This window comes from Pelodiscus sinensis, chromosome 6 (assembly GCF_052426305.1).
Source record: "Pelodiscus sinensis isolate ZL-2025 chromosome 6, ASM5242630v1, whole genome shotgun sequence".
Lineage (NCBI taxonomy): Eukaryota > Metazoa > Chordata > Testudines > Trionychidae > Pelodiscus > Pelodiscus sinensis.
The window spans coordinates 2,329,949-2,346,723 of record NC_143057.1 but is presented as its reverse complement, the minus strand read 5'-3'; the positions used below and the strand labels follow the sequence as shown (position 1 = coordinate 2,346,723).

The 16,775-nt window shown below is 47.0% G+C and overlaps 1 long non-coding RNA gene across 1 annotated transcript in view; it reads right to left on the bottom strand.

Annotated features, from left to right (window-relative positions):
• The window catches only part of LOC112545670 (uncharacterized), a 153,195-nt gene that overhangs the window by 14,663 nt on the left and 121,757 nt on the right, over positions 1–16,775 (bottom strand). Inside the window, exon 3 of the long non-coding RNA XR_003089204.3 lies at positions 8,249–8,413. This is a non-coding gene — a long non-coding RNA (uncharacterized LOC112545670). The remainder of the gene's footprint in view (positions 1–8,248; positions 8,414–16,775) is intronic.

Below are 16,775 nucleotides of genomic sequence, written 5' to 3'. Positions count from 1 at the left end.
ACAAAACAAAGTGGGATGGCATGTGGCACAGGATCCCTGATAGTTCATCGTGTTATTGAGGACAGGCCTGAAAGCTGTTCAGACTGCTTGGGCAAACAGGAAATATAATGAGGAACTCTCAGGGTCTCCATGCACAGCCCAGAAACAGGAGATATTTATAACCCTTCATTAGTCATGTTGTTCGACTGGTACAAAGCACCCAGCTCAGTTCCCTCCACACCTGAGCCTGCATTAGCAGGAATGCAACATGGAAAATGTAAAAGCCAAGTGAGTTTTGCAATATTGCTATGTTTTGACAGGCTCATCTAACGTGTAAAACACACATATTTTGACATCTCAAAGTGACAACACCCTGGATCACACAGTTGTAACCCAGGCTTCCTTCAAGCAATTGTTTCTTAATACAGTCACCCTTTTAATCCCTCCTCCCGGGGTGAGGTGGGGGAAGTATATAAAAGAGAATCCCAACCACTGTTTTCCTTTCTTCTCTCTCCAGTGCTGGGTATAGAATTCCCAACACAATACGGGAGGAGAGTTCTTAGTGAAAAACCATAGCATGTTATTTCCCATTAGTTTGGAAAAATCTTTTACTGTCATCAGTGTGCCAAGTCGGACTGCGTTGCACCAGGGGCTGGGGGACAGGAGCAGCCAACAAACTAGCCTCAACCGTCTGATATTTTATGTTCTGGATCCAGTTTGTTTTCACTGGAGCTCCTGTTTTCACATTCCAAATATGCTCATTAACGTAATACCCTAAAGTCCTAGCTGCGAATAGGGAGTGACAAAAGGTTTCTATCCTATCCCCTAGGGAAGGAACATTAGTAGGGTAGCCTTATGATCCTGTCACAGTAGAGTTCAATTGTAGCTGTTACCACACAGGTAGATGATTCAGCTTTGCAACTCAAATTTAACCTTTCTGAAGCCATTTCCTATTGGGGCTGATGTCATTCCATACAGGCAAAGAAAATGACAGCCTCTAGCCACACCAGTTGATGCCAATAACAGTGTAACCTGTCATGGGACTGAAATGCCTGACAGAACTCACTTTGTCCTTTAAAGTGTAGCTGTAGCCAAGTCAGTCTCAGGGTATTAGAAAGATGAGGTGGGTGAAACAGTATTTTTATTATTGGACCAACTTTCCGTTGGTGAGAGAGACAAGCTATGCAGCTTACTCAGAGACGCTCTTTCCACCAACAAAGCCACCCTGCTTTTCGCACTTAGTCTGGGCAAGTTCCAGGTTTTGTTTCTGTGCATCGATCTGATTCCAGGGTGTCCCCCTGGAATCGTCATTGTCGCTGGCTTTGCACAAGTTCCGCATGGGGGTGGAGAGTGACATGAGGGAGTTAAACGCAGGGTTGGCTAGGACAGAACGGATCCCTAAGGATGAAATCGCAAGCCAAATCCTGCCATCTCTAGCCCTTAGTGAGAACAGGCAGGCAGAGCTCTCAAGCAACCCTAGGGAGTCTGGCTTGGAGAAGGACTGCAGGGATGTGATTGGATATGCCCTTTCTCCATTCGGATAATGACAATCTTATGCATGAGAAGAACGTGAATTCCCACCTGGTGAAAGTTCATCATGGGGAATTCCTCTTCCTGTCCCCTGCCCCTTACAGTGCTTAGAAATTGGCATGATCCAAACCCCGAACAGGGGGTTCAAACTCTATGCCACAATTGTCAGGCCTGGACCCCTCTGGATTTCGGTCCCTTCTTAAGTTAGATTCTTTTTTCTGAAGGAGGCAAACCAAAGAGCCACAGTGCAAAGCTCACAAGAAGGCAGAGGGACTCCTATTGCAACGCTCCTGGCAAACCCAATTTGAAGTGCTCTTGTGGGCAGACTGCAATGTAACACTGCTTTAGTTCTTAAAACCCACAACCCTAGCACACTAGAACCCAAATGCAAACACACAAAGCAAGCTGCTCCTAGAAAGGAGGGCAACAGCTCAACCCACGCAGTCTGCACAGAGCCAGCCTACGGACAATCTGCTGCTGGGCCCCAATCGCATGCTTCCCTGCCCTGTAGCCTGCAAGTAGGACTGTCAAACCCTTCACTCTTACAGTGACACCGTCTCATTTTAACACCGTTTGCACACTCCACACCTAGCGTTCATATGCGAAGCTGCCAGCTCAGATTTTTCAAGAGGGCCGAGGAGCTTTCAGTGGGAGGTGGTGGTCTAATCTTTTGGCTTCTTTGGCAATCCCAGCCTGAATCCTTTGGAAGGCAAATTCTTGGAGAAAAGCTCTGGCAGGCTGGTCACACATGGCAGGATAGGGCCTTGCTTTATGCTCCCAAACTGTTTGCGAGGTTTGGGCATACAGCTCTTTTTTCAAGGTGCTCTAGGCCTTATTTACATAGTTGTAAACCTGCCAGGTGTTGCTGGCACAAAAAAGGCCATTTTCTAGGTGCTCCTTTTGAAAAGTGAAACATCACTAGCTTGGGTCCCCACCCAGAAACCTGGGAAACTGCATATACACCTCTCTGGGTGCCTTTGGCAGTAAGTATCTCCTGACAGGTGAGCCCAGGCGTTTAAACAAAGAAAAGCTAAGGAAAGGAGGCAACTGGCTAAGCTTGGGAAATAATCCAGCAAACTATAAGGTAAAATGCCCTTCTCCCGGTGTGACTCCTCCCTCAGCCCATCTGCGGCAGATAGGAGTAGCTGACCATTTCTGCTACTTCCCTCCTCCCTGGCTCCCTACTTACAGTTCATTGTCCGGGGCTGCAGAAGTCCAAGGATTCTGACAGGCCAGTCTCCAGCCCCTGAGGTGACCCTGCTGAGGGGATTTCAGCTTTGATTACTGGGTAACATCAGAGCCTTTGGGCTGGGTTGTTGCACTCTGGGGCAGGTCTACACTGCAATTAAACACCCATGGCTCTAGGATGCTGTGGGTTGGGAGGGTCCCAACGTTTGGGTGTCAGGTGGAGTCTGAACACTTACATCGCAGTTAAATAGCTTCTCAGCCAAGCCCTGAGTCCCTGCTCAGCTAGTGCAGGCCACAGGCGTCAAACTGCAGCACAGACAAACCCACAGGCTTCCCAATAGCCCCCTTCCCCGACCTGCGCCTGCTCAGCCCCCCTGACCACCCCAAACCTGTCAACTGCCTTGGAGCTGCATCTGTGCTGAGTCTTCTGAGAAACATGAGTGGTGAACAGGGCAGGCCAGTGATCAGCTCCCACAGCCTCTCCCCACAGAAGAGAGGAAATGCCTTTTCTGGTCACCACAGTCTGTGGCTCACTAGTGGCAGAGCACTTCCTCCCGTAGGGTGTGACTACACAGCAGCATTATTTTGGAATAAGGGTCGCTATTCCGAACGTCTACCCAGCAATTCCATTATTTCGAAACAAAATTCAAAATGACGGACGCCATATTCCGACTTCTGCAAACCTTATTCCACGAGGAATAACGCCTAATCCGAAATAGCTATTTCGAAATAGCCATCGTGTGGATGCTCCACGGCTGCTATTTCGAAATAGCTCCTCCGCAGGGCCATTCACAGTAATTACTCCCCAGTGCCTCTTGGGGCTCTACATTGAGGTAGCACGTCCACATTCGGGAAGTCTGACTTGAACTAATGTTGAGGCTTCCCTGCAGTGTAGCCGGGCTATTTCAACATAAGCTATTTTGGAGTTTTTCTTCCAGAATAGCTTATTCCAAAATAAGAGTGCCATGTAGACGTACCCAGAAAGCCCCAGTCCACCTGCGCTTCTCAAGCAACGCTAGCTGCTCTTCTTCCTCTCCACCAACAGATGGCAGTAGTGAGCTCTCTAGTCTCTAGCGCAGTGGTGTTGAGCCTTTTTGCATTTGTGGGGCCCTAAAAAGATTCCAGTGGAGGCGCTGATCCCTTTGGAAACCTCAAACACACTCTGTGGACCCCTGGGGTCCCGGGTCCACAGGTTGAAAGCTACTGCTTTGGACTTTCAGACCACCAGGCAAATGTACACAGAAAAGATTAACCAATATAGTTACACAGAGATAGCAGTACAACCCTCTGTGGTGACACGCTTACTCCGGTATAACTGATTTTGGGGGGGTTAGTTTTATCCCCTTTCCATGTGATATCAGCTAGCCTGGAATAGCAGCGTCTACACAGGTGGGGGAGTCCTATGGAAATCACTGAATGGGTTTAAATTCACATCTTAGATTATACCAAAAAGATTTGACCATGCAGACAAGGCCTTAGTTGTCCCTTCTACCTCTGCAATACTCCTCTCAAGTCTCTTTTTCACTGGTAGGCTATGTCTAGACTGCAGGCTTCTTTCGAAAGAGGCTCTTTCGAAAGCATCTTTCGAAAGAGCCTCTTTCGAAAGATCGCGTCTAGACTGCAGGCAGATCTTTCGAAAGAGCAATCCGCTTTTTCGAAAGAGAGCACCCAGCGAGTCTGGATGCTCTCTTTCGAGGAAGCCCTATTTACATTGAAGAACGCCTTCTTTCGAAAGAGGAACTTTCGAAAGAAGGCGTTCTTCCTCGTAAAAAGAGGTTTACCGCCATCGAAAGAAAAGCCGCGTTCTTTCGAAATAATTTCGAAAGAACGCGGCTTGAGTCTGGACGCAGGGGAAGTTTTTTCGGGAAAAGGCTACTTTTCCCGAAAAAACCCCTGAGTCTGGACACAGCCGTAATCTGACCAGTCATAAAACACCTTTCTTTCAGAACACTAGAACTGGAAGGGACCTCGAGAGTCATCGAGTCCAGTCCCCTGCCCTCACGGCAGGACCAAGCTCCATCTAGATCATCCCTGACAGGTGTCTGTCCAACCTGCTCTTCAATATCTCCAGTGATGGAGATTCCACAACCCCCCTAGGCAATTTATTCCAGTGTTTAACCACCCTGACAGGCAAGAAGTTTTTCCTAATGTCCAACCTAAAACTCCCTTGCTGCAGTTTAAGCCCATTGCTTCTTGTCCTGTCCTCAGACGCCAAGAAGAATAATTTTCTCTCCTCCTCATAACACCCTTTTAGGTACCTGAAAGCTGTTATGTCCCCTCTCAGTCTCCTCTTTTCCAAACTAAACAAGCCCAGTTCTTTCAGTCTTCCCTTGCAGATCATGTTTTCTAGACCTTTAATCAGTTTTGTTGCTCTTCTCTGGACCTTCTCCAATTTCTCCACATCTTTCCTGAAATGTGGTGCCCAGAACTGGACACAATACTCCAACTGAGGCCTAATCAGAGCAGAGTAGAGCGGAAGAATGACTTCTCTTGTCTTGCTCACAACACTCCTGTTAATGCAGCCCAGAATCATGTTTGCTTTTTTTGCAACAGTATCACGCTGTTGACTCATATTTAGCTTGTGGTCCACTATGACCCTAGATCTCTTTCTGCAGGACTCCTTCCTAGACAGTCACTTCCCATTTCCCTTGGTGCCATAGCAGACTTCCACTCTGGCTGCAAAAGGAAGACAACAATCCTTCCTGTCTGCTTCATCCGCTGGCAGCAGGCGCTCTCTGTTCCTGTGTTTGTACCATGGGGCCTCTATGGCCCTGAGCCCCCCTTCCCCCAGAAGACATCATAGGTACGATGAGAGATGTGGGTCAGGAAAGATGCTGGGGAGAGGGGAGGAGAACAGTGGAATAAGGAAAGAGTCAAGGTTCTTCACACAACCATGGCTCCAGTAGAGGGGCTGGTGCATAAGGAGAGGCTTGGGGTCAAACACTGGGACCCAGAACTTCTATTAGAAGTTTGTGGAACTTTGAACTCCTAGGGCCAGGTCCTCAACTGGTGTAAATGAGCTGTACTCATGCCAATGGAGCAGTGTCTATTTGCGCCACCGAGGTTCTGGTCCCTAGGATTTTGTCCCTCCCTAGTTACCACGGACAGGAAATTCCAAGCTTTTCAGAAGCTGGCGTGTGTACGGCTCCCCAACTACCAATCATCTAACCGTATGGACTCCCTCCCTTCCCCATCCCCGGCTGCAGTTCTGTACATCATCCAAGAGGGAAAGGCCTGGAGATAAGCCGTATCCAGGCCTTTGTAAATGAAAGAAGAAAAAAGGACTTCCTTGTAGTTCATGCCACCAAAGCTCTGGATCCCCCTGGGGACTAGAGGCGTGCCGTGCCCCAGATGTAGTCATGCTCCAAGTCTACAAGATGCAGATTTATACCAAAAACAGATAAGCATCACTAGCGCAGAACATCTGAGCATGGTACATACACTCTGCTGGTAGGGCCTTTTCTAAGAGAATTTAGCAATGAGACTAAGATAAAACGCTTACATAATATATGTCACTTGTTTAATAAAAAATTCTTGCAGCTGTGTTGTAGACTTCAGCCCCTATTCTCAAATTAGTTACAACTCAGGCATTTTTAAATTGCTTTGAAGATCTAGGTTTGAGGACCTAATTCTAACAGGCTTATTTTCACAAATGATTCTTACTCGTGCAAATAGTTCCAGTCCAGCCAATGGGACTGCTCACAATTTAGGGATGTAAAATCTTGTTTAATTGGTTAATCGATTAAACATTATGTTATCTGCTTCTAGGGTATTCCTGGAATGGGCTGCAAGTGACTTGAATCGCATGCTGGTCCTTCCTCAGAGGTCTAGAACTGTGAAAGGAAAAATATATATGCTCCCTTATATACTGAACAGTAGAAGCAATGCAAATTGTGATCACAAAACCAATTTGCTCAGACGTTGAGAAGATAAGGGAAGGATTCTACAGCAGAGAAATGGATTACAGCTTTACCAGGAACAGCAACTTGTGACTGATTAATCTACTGGCAACACAACAGTTCAGACATCTGAAGATAGTCCAAGTCCTTTCTGGAAACTATTAAATCTTGGCGAGAACTAATTAACGTCATGTCACATAAGAGTGGGCCTTGTATCTTCCACTTTCCGTATTCAGAAGGGGCAATAAATAGAATTAAGCAACACAAATTAGGCACAAAGGGTTTATCATTGTAATAATATTAGGTGTTCAATGCAAATATATTTGTGTTATTCTCTTTCCTTCATCATTAGATCTTGTTCTGTGAAACTACGATCTTCTCTTTTACTTGGCTATTGTGTCATAAAAGCCAGATTTTCAGAAGAGCCCAGCAACCATGTAGCTCCTCCCAACATTCTCAACTGGACTGTGGGAAGAGGAGGAGAACGGATCCTCCACTGTTCTCCCAGGAGCGCCTTGGTTCAGTGAGGGGATGTAAAATCCTGTTTAATTAGTTAACTGGTTAACTGATTAAAGGGGTGCTGGCAGGGGGCACCCCAGCTGGGCTGGAGCAGCCCCTGTGTCAGGGGCTGGGTATTGCTTATCGGGAAATGGGTTACTGGTTCACATCCCTAATTCAAGGCTAGGGGCCTAAATGGGAGTTGAGCTCGTTTGAAAACTCGGACACTTTTTGAGCTGAGGAGAGCAGCAGTTGAAACAGAACTCGTGTTCTCAGAGCTAGAACGAAGAAGCCGATGCCTGACTGGGTGTTCAGCTGCTTTGAAAATCTAGCCCTTAACCATTCAATAAACAGCCCAGCCCTCCAAAGTTCATGTCTGCAGCAGGAAGCATTGCCAGACTCGACGAACACTCCTGCTGCTTTTGCTGCGTACAAGAGGAATGTGCGCCGACAGCAGAGACTCATAGTGAATGCTGGAAAGAAATCTTGGGGGCTTCTTTTTTTACACTGTGTTTGAAGAGGCCCCTAGTTTTACTTTCTTCCAGGATCCACTACAGCTGCACATCTTTCCACAGAGCAAATAGCTGTCCTGCCCGATGAAAAGCAGGTCAACTGCCACAGGCTCATAACCCATCACGCCACTGGCAGTTCAGTGGCCTTGCCCGCTCCTCACAGCACACAGAGAACAGATCACCCAGCTGTTTGCTCTGCTCTGGCTTTTCTGCTCAGGCTGTGCTGGGTGCCAGCCTTCCAGTTTTCTCAGGCAAACCCGTGCACAAAACACCCTGCAATGAATGGAAACTCGTGCAAGCAGCAGCCGGGTTCTCAATTTTCCCATGGTTTTTGTTGCTAGGGAAACTCATTCTGCTTTCTGTGTGTGTAGAACTCGGCTACTTTATTTTAAAGTCAGATTCCAATGGGGTGCAGCCTGGGGAATAATAGAGTCAATGCTAAAATGTAACATTATTGAATCAAAGAGTACAGCTGACTTGGGATTGTTTAGGGAAGGTGAGAGGATTCTTAGGCTCCTCCTTGGATAGTCACAGGAGTATACTTGACGTCCAGACTCATACCTTCCGCTTCTGCTCATTTCAGAGCTAGGTTTCCTACTGTGTTACGCAGCGCTAGTGGCAGCCTAGTCTGGTAGTACTTACGCAGAATGTCAAACCATACTTCCACTGTTATCTCTTGGGAACAGGGTCCGCCTTCTTCTCTGTTTGTATAGTGTCTAGCACAACCAGGTGCTGGTCCACGACTTGGTGCCTGGACACTACTGTGATACAATTCGTAATAACGGTAAATGCAGAATGTAGGCAAATCTGCAAGAACAAAAGAAAGAAACGTGTCTCAGATTGGGTGCACATCTCTGATATTAATTACCTAGTCCATGTATATGTCCTTCAGTAGATTGAAGACTATGGAGACGGGCACAAGTCAGAGAATTTCTGGAGTCAGATCCAAATCACACCTTTCCAAAGATTTGGGATGACTACATAAAAGGGGTGCTTTATAGATCTGCTTAGGAAAGAAAATCCAGTTATAAGGATAAATTCTGCTAGCGTAGGTCCATTGGCTTCAGCTGGGCGGCAGCAGTCTGAGTGCAGGAAGAATTTGGGCTGGGGAGTTTTTTATCTCATCTGACATGGACCTGGGCACATGAGATTCAGTCTGGCCTTATAAAGAGCTAAATTCTATCCTTGGATGAGTGCATGATTCTGTCATTCAAGCCAATGGGAATTGCAGTTACAACCCAATAGAAAAATTCAGTCGAAAGGCTGTTTTGATATATTATTGCTTCTGTGTTTCTTGAAGTTACTTGTCACTTTCCAGTTTTGATTTTGTTTATCTTCCTCTTACGGGAAGCTTCTACACCAGTTTGTGGGGAAGGGTAGCTTCCCTGGACAGTTTTCAATCTTCGCAATACAGTTCTACAGCAGGGATATGATTCTCTATTAAATTCTAGAGAATGGTTAACAAATTTCATAGCAAATATATTAATCACCAGAGGTTGGGTAATTTCTATAGAATACATTGGTGTCATGGCTAGTCGGTTCTATATTACTTTTTCATGAGGGTATTTAGTGTATGATTCTTTTTCAGTTTTTATTATGAGATCCATGGGGGATTTTTCTGAGTTTCAGACATTTATTCACAGGAAACTGGTTTTAAAATAAAAAAAAAAGAATAAAAGGATAAAAAGAGCCCTTGATTTCAATGAGACTAAGGATATGTCTGCACTACAGTCAGAGGCGCGATTGCAGTTGGGGTAGCATCTCTTCAACGGCTTTAATTTAGCTACTAGGGCTAAAAATATCCATGACAATGCAATAGCCGGGGCCCTGGTGTGGGCTGGAGAGGCAAGTACCTACGGAGGGTGCTAGGTGTGCTTGAATGCCTGTGCTAAAGCTCCTGATGGATCACATGTCTTTACCGCCATGTGCAGCTGTGCTAGCTAGATTAAAGTTAGCATGAGCACGTCCACATGAGCTGCAATCACTCCTGCCATGGTGGGGTAGACAAGCCTAAGTCAACAAATAATCAGGACACATGCTGAGTTGGGGCCAATCCAATGCCCACTGAAGTAATGGGGTTTTTTCCTATGCATAGTCCAGCTGCCCATGAGTTACTGTCAGCCCCTTCATGGGATTTGATAGTTACAGACAACTTTCTTCAGTGGCTCCCACCAAACCTAATTTTGTCCCTAAAATGTGCAAAAATATAGGCAAAGTTTAAAACAACCCCATTCCCACTCAAGGGATCTCTCGAGTTCTAGTATTCCATGACCTATTTCCAGAGCAGTAGAACACTTACACACACAGCGTTACTCTGTACAAACCCAACATTTGTTTCCACACAATATAGTTCCCAGAGATAAAAATAAAATCTTGAGAGCTGTGTATCCTTTCCCATATAATCTGTGTATCCTTTCCTTTGGAAACTGTGTATCCTTTCCCTTCCAACCCCATATAATCAACATGCGTTGTAACACCAGTCCTTCCATTTCCTTTGGTAAAATACCCATCTCTTTCACCAGCACATCACACTCTGAGAAAATGTAAGGAACTTTACACTTCTTAATGGACCTGGATCTCTAGTGCTTTGGAAATCTTTACTCTTAATCAAAACAACCTACAAAGCCAACAGTATATTTCCCATTGCAGAACAAACCAAAAGAGGAAGGGGAGGCTAGGGATGAGACAGAGAGGAGATAATGTGTGCTGAAGAATCATATGGCAATGAAACAGTGGCTGGAGACAGGAACTCTTAAGTTTCCATCCAGATTTTCAATACTTTTTATTCGTTTTGAATTGTATTACATTTTTGCTTTTGATTGGACACCACTGAAAAATTTTGAATCTTAACACCACCACAACGACCTTAAGTCTTATGATTTATAGACATGAAAAGTCTGCATGTAACTAAGCAAAGAATCTAAAATCATGATGGCATTTGAGATAAGTACATGCAGGAGATACATTCACATACTTATACTCAGAGAAGAAAATGCATCTTTCGTTGCTGATCAGAATAGCCACAATTTCTGACTCCTGTTCTTTCCTGGAGACTTACATCACATATTAAGTTTGCTAGAAAATGAGAGGTTTGTGAAAACATCCCGCAGAGTGGTGAGACATGCTGAACCGTCAGCTGGTGCTGGTGATGAAGTAGCAATAATTGCCATTACCCTGGAGATAGTTACAGAAGTGCCTCATCAATTGGTTTCCTGGCCTGGAACATCAGTGGGATGAATCCTGCTCCCAATGAACCCTGATTTAAGGACACATGGCTGTTCTCCAGGAGGCCTGCTTAGCTTCAAAGAAACATGCTAAATTGTTTAGGAGATGGATCAGCCAGACACTTCCTTTTTAATTGGATTGACATCTTACTTTGCAAGGGCAGTTCCACTATGAGTAGATCAAATGCAGCTAGTCGATGTAACCAGTGCACTGGCAACACATGCATTTTCAAAGGCGCCTTTATGAGTTTCCAATCCCTCCAGCACAATGCTTTTCTAACTCTACTGGAGAGCCACCAGGGTTATGTGCTGTGCCAAGATTTTAATTCATCAACACACCTGCAAAGTTTCTGAACATGGAAACCAGACACTGGTATATTAGACAGAGTACTTCATTTGCACCAGCCTGCAGTGGTCACTTTGGGCCAGCTCCTGCTTTTTACACGAGAGGCATGAAAAGGAAGGACCAGTCCATGTCTCTGGGCTGCTGCACCATTGCATTGTTCCCTTGAGGGCAACTGGGGAGTGGATTTAATAGGCTAACTGCAGGTAACCCTGGCCTGTACCCCTGTAGAAACCTGCATCCGTGCCTCAATAGCATTGCTAGTGTTTCATCTGTGCACACAGAACCTCCATGTGTCAAGTTACTGTTGCTTCTAGCAACACTCTCACCACTGTAAGTACCGGAGGTCTTACCAAGGAGCGGGAGGCATACAGCAGGCCCAGGCATCTGGGGATCACCTGGCCAGGAAAAGGGGGAGGTGTGAGGTGCCACAGGTCTCAAACCCAAGCTTGTGAGGTTGCCAAGCATGAGAATGACCCATTGTGTCACAGCCCCACAAGGTCAGATGAGGGACTTAGCTGGGTCAGATGACTAGCAGCAGACTGCTGATTCGACACCGCTGGGCATGAAGCTTTCTGTGCATGTCCCACCTCTTGCTCTTTGCCAGGCCAGCTGCTGACCATAGTCCTGAGGCCTCCTTGCTTGGTTCCTGCTCCTGGCTCCTGTAACCGCATCATATTCTGAGCGAGGGTATCGTGGATGTATGACATAAGGAAACGCTCGAGGCAGATGGCTTCCCCAGCTAGGCAAGCACCAACTGAGTCCAGTTTGCCCAAGCAAGCCTGAGCTAGTGTAGAAGGGACGCACAAGGGCCTTGTAGTGCTCCCTTGCTCTTCAGTGGGGAGGGAGCCCACTCTGCCTCGTCTCGGGGGTTTAATCCTTGTGTAGCACTGGCAGGGCTCAGCTGTGTGCAGTCTAGAGCGCTGGGCCCAGCCAACAGAGGCAAACATACAAGAAGAGTCGGGCTGGCCGCACGTAGCAGCCTCAGGCTCCAGCCCTTGGGTGGAGCTGGGTGGTAGCGTGCTGTAGCCTACGCCTCCCCGCACATGCAGCCGGCAATGAACAGTCACTTCACTCAAGCACCTGGGGAAGGAGGGGAGCTGAATAGAGCTAGGGGCAGGTCTTAGCCTGGGCTTGTGGGCTCAGGCAGCCAACAATTAGCCATAGCCCCTGAGGCGGGCCAGGCCGGGAGCAGTTTTAGCCTGGGCTGTGGGATCAGGCAGCCAGCAGCCACCTACAGTCACCTGGAGTTCAGGCAGAGTGGAGTGCCCACAGTCAGAAGGGCGTTGTGCACCCAGTGAGCCGTCTAGGGTGCTAGTGTGGGGAGGAGTACTCAGAGCCGGCCTCCTGCTCAGAGGTGGGGAGTCAGTCACCCCCGGAGTTGAGTGGCAGGGGGACACAGACCCTCCTGATTCCACACGGCCACACCTAGGGCCCCCACAGTAGCAGAACAGTCTGCCACTGGGTCAGCAAGGACCCAGCCGCGCTGTGCTGACTAAGACACGGTCAGTCCTGTAGCCAGCTGGTCATCAGCTGACCCTGGGCTACCCCTGCCTCCCTGGGGTTTGGTAGCACTGGCATCCCACAGTCCTCATCCTCCTTGGGGAATATTGCTGGCAGCAGAGCCAACCACTGCTCTTCTGGGTCCATCCCCTCTGGGGTCAAGATACGGCTGGGCACAGTGCAAATCCCTGGGTATCTCTGCAAGGCAGAAGCATCCGTCTCCTGCACTGGCTCTGGCCCTGCTGAGCTTTGGAAACTTCCTTTTATACTTCCTGCCTTGCCCTGGTACTTCCAGGGGGTTCGGCTCCCCCCAGCAAGGAGAGCGTCGGGCTCCTTCTCTCCACTATGGAGGGAGGCCACTTTGCTTCACTACAGACCTCTGTTCCCTCTTCTTTTTCCCCAGGGAAGATACCACCGTGCTAAAGAAATAGCATTTTCTGGCCTCTCACAACACGCTTTTCTTGTAGAACCATGTCCCAGTGGAAGAACTGACACTGGGCCTAATCCAAAGTCCATTGAAGCCAATGGAAAGGCTCCCCTGACACAGGGGGCATTGGAGCAGGCCCACGGTGACTAACCAACTTCAAAACTTTCAGAAAGTGTCCCTGTGTGCTGATGGTTCTCATCCCAGAGCAATGCATGATGTGTGCCTGATGCCGCAGTGACTGAAGTCACTCTCTTAATCCTTTCATGAGTCATTTCGTTTCTCTGTCCTCTCCCTAATTTATTCCCTGAGAAGAGGAAAGAGCAGCTGAAGAATATGCTTCTCTTCTCGTTACTTCATTGCTCAATGCTGATTTTAATATTCTCATGAAGATTGCGTCGGAAAGACTTGACAAAGCTGTAACTAAGCTTATTCAGCCTGATCAAATGGTCTTCAGACATAATTGTTATCTTACCGACAACACCCTCAGACTTACTTTGAAGTTATAAACTGGGCTAATACCTGCTCTCATCCATTACTGGCTTCATCTCTGGATGCCAAGAACAGAAGGTGTTTGATGGGATGAAGTGGAAACATATGTTTGTCATCCCTCATCAGATGAAACTTGGCATCATTAAGTAGGTGGAAAACTTGTACACTTCTCTTTTTTCCTGAGTTCAGACAACTACAAAATATTTCAGCTCTCTTTCCTTTAAAAGCCCATGTTGTTGCTTCCATTTACCCAGTCCTTTAGCTTAACCTCCACTTGTTTTTGTCTTTGAAATCAGTACCCATGATTCTATAGACACTGTTCCTCTCCCCCACAGGTATTGCTTGGAGCAGGCCTAAAACAGCAAAGGCCTCGGTCCTTTCTGCTTTGCATTTCCTGGGCAGCTTTCATTCTCTCTGCCAATAAACATTCATCCTGAGTGGTGCCCTAACTGTATTTCCCCAGATCACACTTTATTGCCTTCAAATGGTTACTACATGCTCTGAAACACTTGGGCATCAACAATTTCCAGCCCTTTGTTGTTCTTATTGCGCTATGAACCTGTTCAGGGTTGAATTATGGGAGGCTGAGGCAGACGGCTAATCTGCTCATATTTCATTTACTCTCCAAGGTCTATATTTTGATGTGAGGGTTGGATGGATTTTTTTCTCAGCTGCATAATTTGTGTCACAGTCTATTCTGACTATATCCATGGCATAAGCCCAGGAACTGGTCTGATGTCTATCAATTTTCTTTCATCCTATGGTCTTGTTGGTCCTTGACCATGACTAGGGCACATATGCACTATGGTAGCACAAAGAACAGAGAACAGCTTACTAGTAGAGTTAATATGGAAGAAATTAGGGACAAATTAATTTCTCTGTCAGACCCCAGTTACTGCAACCATTTTAGTCGGGGTTGGTCCTGCTTTCGACTAGCTGACCACCTGAGGGCTCTTCCAAACTTAATCTTCAGTGATTCTATGATTTTATCCAGGCTGACCTGTTCTCAGCTGCAATAACGTTTTTATTAGCCCAGCCACTTATGCTCTCGTTTTATGACAACTCACACATGAAGATAAATCCAAATGCCCACATTAGCCTTGCCCCTGATTTCCACTAATGTGGTGGAGCCGCACTCACCTCCTGAGTGCCTCCGAGCGGCTGGGAACGGTACTGAAATCTTTCCTGCTCCTGGCAACACCTGTAGGTTGCCAGCTTTGCATGCTAGGTCTCCTGTGGCTCAGCCTGCCAGCCAAGTCACACAGTCAAATGAAGCTCACCACACTGTCAGCCCCCATCAGGGTCTTCAGCCCCATCTCTGGGCCATTTACACCCAGCCCTTCACTTGGGCGTCCCCTTTTTGGGGCCAAGGCCATTTTGCCAGTAGCTGGTGGGGAAACCTGGTCTCTTTCACTGCTCCCTTATAAACAGCAGCCACATATCACTGCCTGTCCTTTGCTGCTGCCATTCCCCAGGATTTTCTTCTCTCACAGCCCCATTGTCTTCACTCTTCTCTCAGAACTGAAGTTCTCAGATTCTCTTCCTCCTCACTGGAGGCAGATGCCACCAGAACCTGTCTTCTGGTTCTCTTTCATGCCCCCGTGACAAGCCCAGAATACCCTCCCTTGCCCTTTGGTCCCAGCCAGGAACTGCCCTTCTCAGGTCTGGCAGCTCTTTTTATTGCAGTCTGCTGGGCTCTGATCTCTAGGCAAGCCTACCTTCACTGCTCCTTGCCTGGGGTAGAATGTGGTAAGACCATGAGGCCTCCAAGCAGGGGCCACAAAGGCCTTGTCTACTCCTTCACAGATAGAATGGAAATATTTACTTCCCTCTCTCTCAACTCTGAGGTCACTTTCCTGCCAGTAAGGAAGCATGCTTATTTCCCCTCCTCCTCACAACATACTATCTTGGGTTTGGGCTTTCCAGGGTTCCCACCAATAATCAAATCAGACTTTCCTCTGTTTTCTTTGACAAGAAACCATTCAATAACATTGAACTAACAATGTAAAGCCATCTACTCCATGCCTGCTCAGCTGAGTTGAAACTCCAACTTCAGATGGTCGCTTTTCACAGGGATGAATTTCACTCACAGCTGCTATGGAGCAGCATGGTCCAGTGGACAGAATATTGGCTTGGGACTCAGCTCTGCGTTCTTTGCCATTGACCTGCTGCGTGGATAAGTCACTTCACATCTCTGGTTTCCCATTGTCTAGTTAGGCAGCAGACTCTTAGAGGGAGGGACTGCGTAGCGCACGCAGGCCAGCGGGAAACTGGTCTTGCATGAGCCCTCTAGGTGCTAACGTAACATAAATAATCGCAGTACACGGGCATTCCCAAACATTTGCATGAACAAGCAGCCATATGTTCGTCCTACCGCTTCCTTACTCTGGTTAAACCAAGTAGCTGTTCGGGATTCCAAAGACTGCTTGAGAATGCTTTTCTGCAGTGTGCAACCATCCTGAGTTTCCCAGCCGGGATGGTCACATCCACCTACACACATACATGAATCTCCCAGCATGTCAAAAGCTAGGCGTATTGGTATAGAAGTAGAAACATGTCTCCTGCAACAAAAGGGCAAGATTGTCCTGACAGGAAGTGAACAATTCATTTGCATACAGAGCCTAGTAAAATGGGTCGCTGATCATGCTGGGACCTTCCAATAGACAAGCCGCCAACAATAGCAACCGATGCACCCCAAGATTCAGGGGAAACAGATTCACCGCCACAGGGACAGATGTGAGACTCTGAACGAAGCAGCCTGAAGACGAACATGACTGGAATGAGAAGTGTGCTAGCCAGATATACATAAATAAGTCCTTAGAAAAGTTCCTTATGTTTCTCTTCTTGCTAACAGATGTCAGCCTTATTCACCGGTTCTTCTTCTGAGGATTTAAATGCCAACTCTGTTTGTGTTTTCTTTGCACTGCTATCTCCTGTAATATGTTGCTGGCATGGTAACTTATAATGTAGGGATATATTGCCAGAGCATCGCGCAGGGATTTAGCAGGGTTACTCACACTGAGGTTATAATGGGAGTGCTATCGATAAACCCCTGCATTCTGCATTGAAATACACTGGCCCGAGTCTGATTTATTAGCACTGAAGGCAATGGAGATACACTGATTTGCACTTGTGTGGATAAGTCACTTTACATCTCTGGTTTCCCATTGTCTAGTTAGACAG